Here is a 12,796-nt window from a genome sequence, read left to right on the forward strand (position 1 = left end):
AAGCACCGCCTTCTACAACAACAACAACAACAACAACAACAACAACAACAACAACAACAACAACAACAACAACAACAACAACAACAAGGTGTTGTTGCCATACATCACAGAGAGGGCAAAATGATTACTTCAGTGAAGCGGGAGGATTGCTCTGAGACATTTCCAACTCTGGCAGTGGCCATGGTGTCTCTAGATGTGCAGCTGCAGGGAAATTGGAAGCTACGCTGTGTCGTCTTTGAAGTGTTGTGGTTTTTATTTTTAATCCTTTGGACACAGCAGGAGCATCACAGATCCTACTTTTCACTTCCAAGATCTAAATCGACAGCTAAGTTTGCTTTTTTTTAATCAAAGTTGTAACACCCCTTTGTATTGTGTGTGTAATTTTCGGCCAATTGTTCAATGGTTTTCTCCTTTCCGATGCTGATAGCTGGGGAGATGGAAGAATTGAAAAGCCTTCTTAATCCAGGTGCTAACATGCGTGACATGCCACCCACCTCCTCGGGGAGAGGATTAAATCCAAATCCAGTTATCTGAAAACCTGGTCCGTATAACATAGCATGGCTTACATGGCATATGCAAATATATTCACATATTCTTCTAAGTGTACAGCTCTATTTTGACAGTATCAGACCCATGACTGTAGGACACCTGAGGCACTGTAATGTTAATTAAATGTCAACTTCTCTTTTATCATGACCACTTAATAGTAAAGATTCTCAGTCATCCGGGTCATGGTCATATTTTAAAGCTTTATCATAGCCTTGTTTAGGTCAGAGCCTCTTAGACGAGAGGTGAAACCCCTTCAGAAACCCAAAGAAAGTCCTGTTGCCCACGATAAAGCTATCAAAAGACTTAATAATGAAGTGTACACACAAATATTAAATAATTAATCATAAACTTCCTCATCACAGTGCTGACAACTCGAGTTTATTGCACAGTGACTTACAGCATCAAGTCTAGCTTCACAGACCACCAAGTTCAGCTTGTATAATTACTCCCTCCATCCACACAATGTAAATATCTCAGACATATTACATATTGGTCTCTAGAATTAGCTAAATAACAATTAAATACATTTACAAGTCAGTGGCTAATGCAGCGCAACGGCTAAGCTAACTCCACAAAGCTAGCATATTATGCTAATGTAAGTATGCTTGGATGTTTGTAACTCACCGATAAAAAACAGGAAGTTCAGATGTTCTCAGGGACTCGTAATCTCTCTATCAGATGTAATAGTTTTTCAGTATAAGTAACGAGTAATACGTAGTATCTCCGTAGTTCCGTCGCGCTGTCCGTCACACCGGAGGCCTGTACTACGAAGCGGGATTTGGGCTTAGCGAGATAACTTAAGCGTTAACTCTGGGTTTTCCGTCCTACGACGCTGGTTCACTTCTTACCGGGGTAAATCGCCATGGTTACTTACGCTGTGGAGCTAACCTGCTCCGGAGCAGGTTATGTTCCTGATAAGAGATCAACGTGGAGAAACACACCGCCGACTGACCAATCAGCTGTCTTGGTGCGCCGACATAAAAAAAAAGAAGCTCGGTGGATCGTGAGAGGGTCTCGTAGGAGAACTATAGAGTGTACGGAGACCGGCAAAACCCTTTTTCTGTCCCTGACGATGTTTTATATGAGAGATACAGATTCTCATCAGAGGGAAAGACTTTTCTGTTTCAGCGTACAGCCTACTTACCACTTTGAATTATGTTTTTATATTTATTTGATTTGCTCCCAAGTCCGTTTTACACCGCCGGGATTGCAGCTGAAAGAATGAGGCTAATATTGTCATAAACCACGTTATAAGAATACATCCAAGCAACAAATTCATTATTTTAAAGTTATATGTTTGGCCTTTTATTGCTGAAGGACATCGTAAGGGACTAAAGAAAGAGTGACGACATGATTTGAAAGACAGCTGCAGGGCGGATTCGAACCGGGGCCGCTGTAAGGAGCCTCGTAACACGGGCTGCTAACCCTACCACTAAGCTATCAGCGAAGTTACAGTTGGAGTCAAATCAGTCTGATGTACTAGTGCCCTTATGACGGGGCAGTCATATTATAGTACTACTAATACTATTAATACGACTTCCGCATCCACACAGTCGGCGAGTTTTTGCCAGCTGTCCTTCCTGCATTTGGCAGATGACACTGTTGCCTTTTGCATGTATTATATGTTTAACTTTTTCGTATTTCTGTAAGATTATGGTTCCCTCCTCGTACGTGAAATACGCCGCTCCGCTGCCGTAGACTGATCCATGTTTGTGATTGGTCAAATGCTGCAAACGCCGCCTCTTTCACGTGCACGCGCTGATAGCTCGATTGGAAAACCCTGGGTTGAGCTAACGAGTTGATAACCAGCTTCGTGTGACCGCTTATCTCCGATCTCCTTTGTTAGGGTAACTCAAGCTGGATCTCTGAAAGAAACCCTGGGTATGTCGAACTCGCTTCGTAGTACGGGCCCCCGGGTTGCGTCATCCTAACATGAGTGCAGAAGGCGGAACTTGTGTTGTTTTACACCAATAGCAACCAATTGTTTCACCGTGAACCAATAGGAGTATCTATTGTCAGATTAAATCCAATAGAACGCCCATATTAGCTCAAATAAAATAAATACAGAATGACATAAAAATCGGTGTTTATTAATTCAAATAAAGGAAAGATCAGACAATGGAAGTCATTTTATATACTTTTACTTTACTTAACGTTTCTTCAGTGACTCACTATCGCCTCCTGAGGTGTAAGTGGTATTACAAGACAGGATGGCCTGGGCTAGTCGTTTAGTAGAAAATGCACTTTGCAGTGGAAGTATTATTATTAGTATTAGATATCTCTACAAAACAATACATAGACGTCTTTGACATAAAGTCATTCGCAGTGTTATGAACTGGGTGTCTGCAGCGACATTTCCAGGAAAAATCACAAGCAGTGATCTGAGGTATGATCCTAAAAAAACCCTGCAGCAATTATTCTTTACAACATTATTTATACCCTGTGGCATTTCAGTTTTCAAGTAAAAGGTCTTTCTTCTTCCACACGTAGAAATAGTTTGTCAGTGTAATTTCAAACATCTTTTTTTTTTAAATATTCAGAATTTGTACCCTTTCCTCTGCCTCTTGGTCCCTACAGAGCACTTTGCCTAGATATCGAATCCTGGCTTCCAGGGTCAGGGAGCAGAGCTTAACCAACCACACCACAAACCCACTGAGGCCCCTTGGACTCCTCAAGATTCCACTCCTACCACCACCAGATCACTAGGCCTGTGCAAAAAAAAAAATCAATCAATCAATCAAAACCTAAATTAACAAACCCCAACCCCAGCTCTAACCCTAACCCTAACAACAACCATAAACCTAACCCCAACCCTTATTGCCTGGTGCTATCTGCTAACACATTGTTACCAATATTGGATTCACAGGATGATTGTATCACTATGATGATTTTCTTTAGATATTTAAATATAAAACAGACAAAACAATTATATTATTATTTTTTATTATTTGTATTTTATTTATTTATTTTTGTATTTTTTTCTTAAAATATTTTAATATATTATTATATTATATTAAAATATAAAGCAGACAAAAAATAATATACATTTGTTTGTTTTATTTATTTATTTTTCGTAAAGGAAGTCTCTGTTCTGGCAGTCTTTGCATGAAATGCAACGTTTAAATTCCAGATGAAACCTTACGAACCAGTGAACACAGAAGGCATTCCTTTTCCTACAAAAAATACTAGAAAGATCAGAGGCAAACAGCTTAACAACACATCATTCGGAAAGTCAATTAACAACTGGCTTTATGCAGGAATTTTAATTAAAACTCAATAAATTACTCAATCAAATGAACGCTTGGAACTAATTAATTATAGAGGCAGAAAGGTTGGATGGGGACAAAACATATGTATGAAAGAAAGGCGTGAATTGATTAGTAATCTGTGGTCTGTGATAATGAATATAGGTCAAATTATCATACCATGTCTTGTAACCTGAATATATATTAAATACCATTATATTATTTAGGTTTCCTACTCTTATTAGGATGACTTATTTGATTATACTTTTTACTTCTACTTGACTGCTCCACTACATTTTACAGTTAATTACTTTGCAGATGTAAAACATTATGATCAGTTATAAAATATAAAACATTGAGTACATAAAACATATTAGGTTATTCTTCTGCAGAATGAATAGGCTAACTTCTACTTTTGAATCTTTAGGGCTTAGGGACGACTATAATCATGACTTTCATACATAATATTTCTTCCACCATTGAATCGCAGCACGAACTGCCTGGAAAAGTGACCACAGAGTGGATACTGCAACTCTCCAAGGGTGTCAACCAAAACAAACATTGTTTATTTGAAGAAAATAGGAATTATTGCATGAGTATTGCATTATTCTGTCCCGTGTGGTCCTGTTGTGTTGGTAACGACTGCCCTGTTTATGAAACATTTAAACAAACACAGAATCAAACAAACAAATGGTTATCAAGGGGCCCTCCGGAGAAAATAACATAACCTCTGGCTAATGATGGCCTGCGAGAAGAACATCCGTGACGTTGTGGCTCGTTCTCATTGAAAGTCACTGACACGTCTGACTGCACATTGTCCTTACCTGGAAATGCCAGCAGAGAGCAGCAATAGCACGCTCTGCTGCACAATAATGGAGAAAGGTCTTGGCAGCAATCAGCCAGTGCTGCAGCCAACACCAGGTGGCTACAGCTCGAGGTGTCATACGGAAGTGCAACCAGCAGGTGGCAGTCTAGTTCCACAGGAGAGGCGGCACACAGGCTGGATGGAGGGGGAATGACAATGAGGCGTGTGCGGGGTCAACTAGGTCATAGTGTTTTAGTGCACTAAATGCAAAATGTTGGAGGTCCACAATCATGGTCTGCATGTTTATTAGAGTTGACTAATGCAACACATCTGATGGTCAGCTGGTTGCATTTTGAGTTCTTTTGTGAGACGCTGCAAGTTTGTGTGTTTTTTCATTTTCTCCTGTTCCATAAATCTCACATGCACTCACAGTGTTTTTTTCCCCCACCCCATGTCATGCATTCTAATACCTTCCACATCACGGCCATTATTTCAGCTCGTTTCATGCCAAAACTAGACCTCTAATGACAGAATAAACATTCACATTGATTAAATTACTGAATTATAATGATTTTGATATCCGAGCTACGCTGTTGTCAAAATCAATTTAATGCCCGTGTGTGTGTGTGAATGTAATTGTGGAGAGTGTTCATGGCTCCATAGGGGTCTCGTTATGAAGATCTGATTAAACGTGATTACAATGTTCTCATTAACTATTCATACACACACACACATGCCTCCATCCATGCACATCTTTGCATTGCTCCAGAGCAAAGATACCCACACAGTGCTCACTAAACTGCATTAATTCATACTTAACCACAGACAGCTCAAAGCAACAGTCTTGTATATAGATTCACTTGCTTTTCACACCCGAACACACACACTCACACACACACATACTCACACACACACACACACACACACACACACACACACACACACACACACACACTTGAAGTGTTTTATTTTGAGCCGCTAAATTAAATTATAGATTACATAAGATGCAAATACTTACAAAAAAGTCACAGTCTTTGGCCATGTAGTGTCTAAAGCAGAGATTTACATTTGATCCCTTGGTAATTGTGTTAGAACACACACACATGCACACACACACGCTCACACACACACACACACACACACACACACACACACACACATGCACACACACACACACACTGTCTATGCTTATGTGGATTATGCAACCCCTCCAGCCGTGCAGATGGAGCTGCAGATTACTGGCCTCTCATATGTTTATTAGTAATCTCTCTGTCAGTAGAAATTGTCCTGATCATTACATAACACACACACACACACACACACACACACACACACACACACACACACACACACACACACACACACACACACACACACACACACACACACATCTCAACCACCATTGGAAGATCTGGTGAAATTGCTTCGGTGCTGTGAAATGCATTCCCAGAAATGGAGGACTGATGCAGAGTTCAGTCGCCATGTCTGCCCATCAAACGTTGGGTGGAGGCGGCGGCGGCGGCACGACGGCAGCGTGATGGGCAGCAGGACAGACGGATGACAAGATAGATGCTTATTCAATTGTTCCCTTTCATCGGTGTCACACATGATTGCTTTATGAACTCCTTTGTCGAGTCGAGGATTGATTTTAAAAAAAAAATCAGGGGAGGTCAGTGCAGCGGTTCACAAACAGCCTCGGTCAGAACATACTGACCTTCACACGCGGCACCCTGTGGAGCAGATCGCTGGATCTGCACTGGGCAGCTTGTACGGGTCTGGCACGGCTCTGGTTAGATGGGAATAGAGAAAACAAATAAGAGGAAGAGAGCCAAAGAGAGAGAGAAAGGAACTGGCAGGCAGATCAATAGAAGGGAAGCAGATAAACACTAGACAGATGCAGAGCCGCCTTTCTGATGATCAGCTTCCGATCAAAAGCCGGCCATCTGTCTCCTACGTGCCGTAAATCACTGTTTTACACACGCATGCATGTCCTCACACACGTAAACAAATAAAACAACGTTGTTTTTATCGCATCTCATCTGCAATCGTGTACTTTGGAACTGTGAAATAATTGAATCAGTGGGAAACAGCCACCTTCCTTCATAAAGCAGTAAAAGATGTATTCAGATGTGTCACATATAGAAAAGTACCATGAAGTACAAATACACAGTTGCAGGTAACCATTCTGCATTGAAACTTATATTTAAGTATTCATTTACTATCAGCAGAATATACTTGAAGTGTCAAAAGTCTTATTGTATTCATATTATTACAAACTGATGCTTTTTTATACTCTTTATTTTATATGCACTTTAGTAGTTCAATCTACCGCTGTGTATTTTATTATGTGAGATAATCTCATATTTATTCACTCAAAGTCAAATAAATGTTTTAATGTGTGCTGAACACAGACGGAGGGAAATAATGACAATCAAACTGTATATTCAAGATGAAAAGAAAAAAGTACAGGCACTCAGGTGAGCTTAAAAAAGTTAAAAACCCTTTATTTTAATGGGTAGCTTTTAAAAAAAATGACCCATTAAAATAAAGAGTACTGCCTGTACTCTTCTCCTTTTGTTAAGTTCCCCTTAGCAAGAGCACCGGTGGTTCGAGGGACACCAGCAGCGCCCCTGTGACCTTTTTGTTTGTATTCAACATGTTGGTTGTCGCTCGGAGGAAATAAAAGCAGCGGTTATCTGATGTCCTCTCTTCCTCATGAACAGGATGTGGGCTGCTGTTGAGGTCAACATGTTCCTCATCGTTAACTGCTTCTTCAAGACCTCATGTTTTTAAAAAAAATCATATTTGGAGGGATATTAATGCTAATACACATCGAAGGGGCACGGAAACATGGATTGTGGATCACATTTGTGATAAAAAGAGTAAATCATTATTGTGTCAGTCGAAAAAGATGGTTGTTATCATATTAGAGCAACAGCTGTTCTGTAAACTATAGGACCGCTGCAAATGATTATGTTCAAGACCAGTTATTTGTGTTGCTTCGTCTTTGATTGATCATTTCATATATTGACAAATGACAAAAGCCTCCTGTGATGCCTTCAAAGCTCTATTTTTTTTTCCAAAACACATTAATTTAATATGTATTGATATGAGACGGGAAAACGCTCACACAAGAAGCAGCGACTTAATTGAGATTTAAATGATTTACCAATTACCAAAACCATGAGTCATTGTTCATCATTAGGCCGACATGTGACTCACACAGATCATCGTGTCAATTAAGCAGAACAGAAAGCGCTGCACAGGAAATCAAATCAGCATCTTTTAGCCAGTTATTGTCTCTCACACACGTTTCTATGAGGAGCCCTTTCATTAATAATCACCCTTCTATAGAAGACAACATATAGAGGTATGCAGCGTTATTTATTCAATGATGTGGAGACAGGATGGTGACTGACTTGTCACCTCGGCTCTCTTCCATCCTTTAGACATTATTGATATCACACAGTTGTGTTTGCTGCAGTACATTCAAGAAACATGATATTCACTTGCCATTGTTCAGCCAGTCTGTCGTTTCTGGTGAAGGCTGTGTATAAATATCTTACTCTCTCTCTCTTTCTCTTTTTTAAAGGAGCTCACAAAATGAAAGCGAGGCACTCTAGGACATGAGTAACATATTTCTGCTGCTGCTTTTAATCCCACGGGAGTCGGATGGCTGAAAAAGCTTGTGTGTCAAATAGGGAGACTGTCAAACAGAGGCCTGGAGCTCCCCGTCTGTAAACAACACATCAAAGCATCCCCTCTCCGATTCTTCCCTTGAACTTTATCATCCCTTCCAAAAAGAATCTGTCCTTTATCTCCATCTGTCTCCCTCTTCGCCCTGTTGTGACTCTCACACACACTTCCCCAGCAGCATCTCTCCCTCTCTCCATCCTCCCTCTCCCGGCCGTTTGGTGTTGGCAGCTCCACCGCCGCCGCCGCCGTTATTAGCGCTGCAGCTGGCGAAGCCGCTTGTGAGCTCCTTCTTCCCTTTTCGCCTCCAGCTCGTTATTGTGACTCTCGACCGACCCCGTCGCCGCAAACTCTCCCGTAACAAACCCGTGGAGTCTTTGCACTTCCTCCTCCACGTCCTGTCTGTGGTGCCGTGTGGAGGGATGAAAGGAGGAGTGGTGGAGGAGATCATGGTCTGCCTGGGTGGAGGGAAAGCAAACAGACTGACAGATGGACAGTCCCCGCCACGCACAGAAGAGGATAAGAGGATTTGGGGCCCTGCTTGTTGTTTTCGTTTGCCTCGCCACGACTCTTAATGCAGTTAGCTCACGCTGAGCTCCACCGAACGCCGTGGTGATGCTGGAGAAATGTGTACGTTCGTGTCCAGCTCGTCTCCTACAACAACTGTTGGACACTACTAGATGTATGTGGACTCATCTACATCCCAAGGATCTGTCCTCCACGCTCAGGCAGCAGTCAGCAGGTACTTCTGCTCAGCCGCCTTCTTCTTCTTCTTCTCCGGCGCCGCCGGGAAAGCCGGCACTTTGTCTTGATGCGAGGGAACCTTGCAGGCCTTGTAGAGGACGACGAAGAGGATGAGGATGAGGACGCCCACCGCGGAGTTACAAGCGATGGCCATGATGGCCCACACGGAGAGGCCCATCCTCAGATCGTGCTCCATGGTGGACTGGACTTCAACCTGAAAAGAAAGAAAATGCATCATGAGCTTCCAAGCACAGATGCACACGTTGGCATACTATCCAGAGTTGAGTGGCCTGTGTCACTTGTGCCTGCTAAGCCCACTAGTGAGGTCAGCTCAGAAGGGATTACTTTCACCCTGACAAGGTAGTCACCAAGACAAGGTGGCTTTATCCCTGCAGACGATTCGGCAGCATCTGCGTGCAGGTTTTTATTCTAAGGATCTTTTTTGAGAGGCACTAAGAGCATTAAAAGGACGCCTAATAAAGCTGCACAACTGTTATCATATCATATCAGCACCTATAATGTATAAGAAAAGCGCCAGGCCGGTGCAGAGAAAATGATTGTGTAACGTATAATAATCTGCAAACGATAGGAGAGTATTACATGACAAGAAAGTGCCTTTTTTCGGGTGCGGCGCTGTGTTGAAACACTCTCTTTTTGAGTCGTGTTTCCTTTACACAGGCGGGGAGTGATGAAGTTATTAAACTGATGAAGAAGCTGCCAGTAAGCAGTTTTTCTCGCTGAATTATTTTGAATGAGTTTCAGCAGTAATGTGTTTTCAGCAGGAACATGTGGGAATAAAGTTGCCAGTTTTGTGGCTGATATTAAATGGGTCACTGAGGTGTACTCGTGTGTGTGTGTGTGTGTGTGTGTGTGTGTGTGTGTGAGAGAGAGAGAGAGAGAGAGAGACTGACAGAGAGGGAGAGAAGTCGGTTCAACCATGAGTTGGAGAGTGTGAATATTTTCCCTCTCAGAGTTTAAACGGATAAAAACTCATCTCTTTGCTTGTATACCTCTCTCCCTTCCCTCTAATGCATTTCTAATGACACATATTTCCTCCTCCCTCTCCAATGCTGCAACAAGCACCCGCTCGCTGTTGAGAACTCATTTCAAAGTTATCCCGAGCCTTATAGGCATTTTATGACCGAGCCAAATGATGGATAGCTCCGAGTCGGAGGAGGTGGCAGTGATCTATTTGATCTGCTCTCCAATGCAAGAAGTCCGTTTCTGTTCCGTACCAGATGGGTCTCCTCTCGGGATGCTGGTGGCAGCGGTGTGGGGAACGAACCCTCATCATCTCTAACTGGGATCACTGTCAACAAAACCGCCCTCGCTACTTCGCCAAATACACTCCAAAACTTTCTTTGTTGACAGAAGTCAGGTGGCACCGAATGGAGGGTATCCAGTTTACAATTTCAATTAGAGCCAAAGCGAGGAATGTGACGGCTATTAGACGACAGAGGGATGTGTCAGAGAAGAATGTGTGTGTGTGTGTGTGTGTGTGTGTGTGTGTGTGTGTGTTAGAGAGAGCAATGAGATGAGCGCTGTTTGCATGCTCATATTGATTTCAGACAATCAGTGGCGCGTATAACAAGAAAACACAGCAGTCGCACCAGTTGTTCATTACAACCAATTATATTTCATAACTCATACTTCCCAAAGTAGATAATCACGGTTCATGTTTTAATAACTATGAGGATAATTTGTGCTCATTTGCAAGATAAATACATTTCCTCTGAATAGGACAACACTGGAGGAACGCGTCAGTGGGATAAAGAGAGGACTGCTTTCCCTCGGAGGCCCAATCACACAACGCACTAAAAATAATGGGTCTGTCGGTTTAAATTGAGCTTAAATAAGTTTCATAAGTTTGACGGTTGAATGGTTGGTAGATTCAAGGGTTCAAAGATCACGAAGAGCATGACTGACCCACAACACACACACATAACACACGTGCACACACTTCCTGAGGCCACAATCAATACAAAGTCCAGTATGTTTGTTGCGTAACGGCTCTCTGCTCTGTGGCTGCAGCAGGAAATAGTTAGGTTGATTCTGGTGTCATGCACCGGCAAAACACAGCATCAGTGTGCGCTTGTGCTCGCCGCACGTCCTTGTGAATGGTGCCATTGACCCGCAATAAAGGCCTTTTGTGCACAAATGCAAATAATCCAATGCAAAATGCATGCAAATGTCATCTGCATGACAGAAGGAGGCCTGCTAACAGAGGAAGGCAAAAAGGCACTGCACACATGCAAGCAGAGACTTGTACCTGCAGAGAAAACAAGCGCACCCTTGTGTGTAATGCATCACCTTACAGTGGACCATCAGAATGAGTGACCTCCGTCTGGTGTGGCTGACCCGCCCCCCTCCCTCCCTCCCTCCCTCCCCAGTTCATTTGAGAACAGCAGCAACTTCACTGTGAAGTCCTGGAATCCACAGCGTTGACGCTGAACACTATTTATAACATTAATGAGCAAAGCCAAATAGTCTGTGATTCCTCCCGGGAATCCAACAAGTGGTTTACTTTCATATTTTATTATAAGTGTGTTACATATTGCATTTTCAGATACTTGCAAGCACTTTTAAACAGTTTGAATCATTTATGCATTTCTGTTTTGTTAATCTATAAATATTCATCATTTTACAGAAAATAGTTCGTGTAATTTGTTGACATTGCAACAGTTTGCTTGCTGTCTGAAGTCTAGTCGCAGGATCACTTAAAGCACATACATATTTCACCAGCCTACCTAATCCTCCTGCTGGTGTCCGCTGTCCTCTAGAGTCCTCCTCCCCGCTTCAGCTGCGCAGCGCGCTCATATCAGATGTTCACAGTGAACACTGCTCTTCACATAATTGTTTGTGAGGGACTTTTTTCTTTCTTTCTTTCTTTCTTTCTTCTTGTTGTTGGTTCGAAGTAGGTCACGGAACTCTACCCGACCGTTCGCCAATATGGCCGGGCAGCACCGGACTGTTAATGGAGTCAAGCTGGCGGAGTCGCGGCCGCTTCCCGGTGACTGCTGACGGGCGCAGGGCGACAGAGCGGAGATGCTGCTGTCAGTGTGGCTGCTCATCATCCCCCCAAGCCCCTCCCCTCCCTCCTCCTCCTCCTCTTCCTCCTCCTCCTCCTCCTCCTCCTCCTCCCTCCCTGAGTCCGTTACTACTGAGCTATTTATACAAAGACGCTCTGGAACATCCCATCAAGGGCTTTTCCTCTCACACCTCCATGAAGATCCCACACTTGTGCTCAAAAGGTCACTGCAACATCCCAGACTGCCAGTGAAAGTACAGTAAAAGAGATGCAGGCCTAACATGATGCCAAAGACCAAAACAAAACAATTCAGCCTCAACAAAGAGAGAAAGAAAGGAAAATGTGATAGTTATTGTGCAGAAGGACCATTTTTAAACGACACAGTGTGGAGAGTGTTTTGACCCGAATACGTTCCTGCTGCTCAGTTCACTTTGAAACAAGTTGCACGGAACCAAATAGCAGCTGCACAAACTTAAGAATGTGTTGCCTCCTCTTTTCCTCATTTGTATTCAGCACAACAGCAGGGTGCCGGTGGGGGATTCAGCTCAGCTCCCTTTGTGTGCGTGTGTGTGTGTGTGTGTGTGTGTGTGTGTGTGTGTGTGTGTGTGGGGCACCCTGACCCACAAAGTTCAGGAAGAGACAAAGCGTTCTTTATAGGCCCCATTTTCACCCTGGCTTAAAAAAGAAAAAAAGAAGAAGTTTTGCAGGGGGATGGGTGATTAGAAGTTTAGT

At 42.9% G+C, this 12,796-nt stretch overlaps 1 long non-coding RNA gene across 1 annotated transcript; it reads right to left on the minus strand.

The window, feature by feature from the left end:
• Positions 1-7,966: 7,966 nt before the first annotated feature.
• On the minus strand, positions 7,967-12,094 carry LOC311023799. The gene is made up of 2 exons (XR_014598235.1): positions 11,784-12,094; positions 7,967-9,250 (listed from the first exon to the last, which is right to left on the minus strand). It is a non-coding gene; the product is annotated as an uncharacterized lncRNA (long non-coding RNA).
• Positions 12,095-12,796: the final 702 nt, after the last annotated feature.

The sequence above is a fragment of the Eutrigla gurnardus genome (assembly GCF_963514095.1).
Source record: "Eutrigla gurnardus genome assembly, chromosome: 13".
Lineage (NCBI taxonomy): Eukaryota > Metazoa > Chordata > Actinopteri > Perciformes > Triglidae > Eutrigla > Eutrigla gurnardus.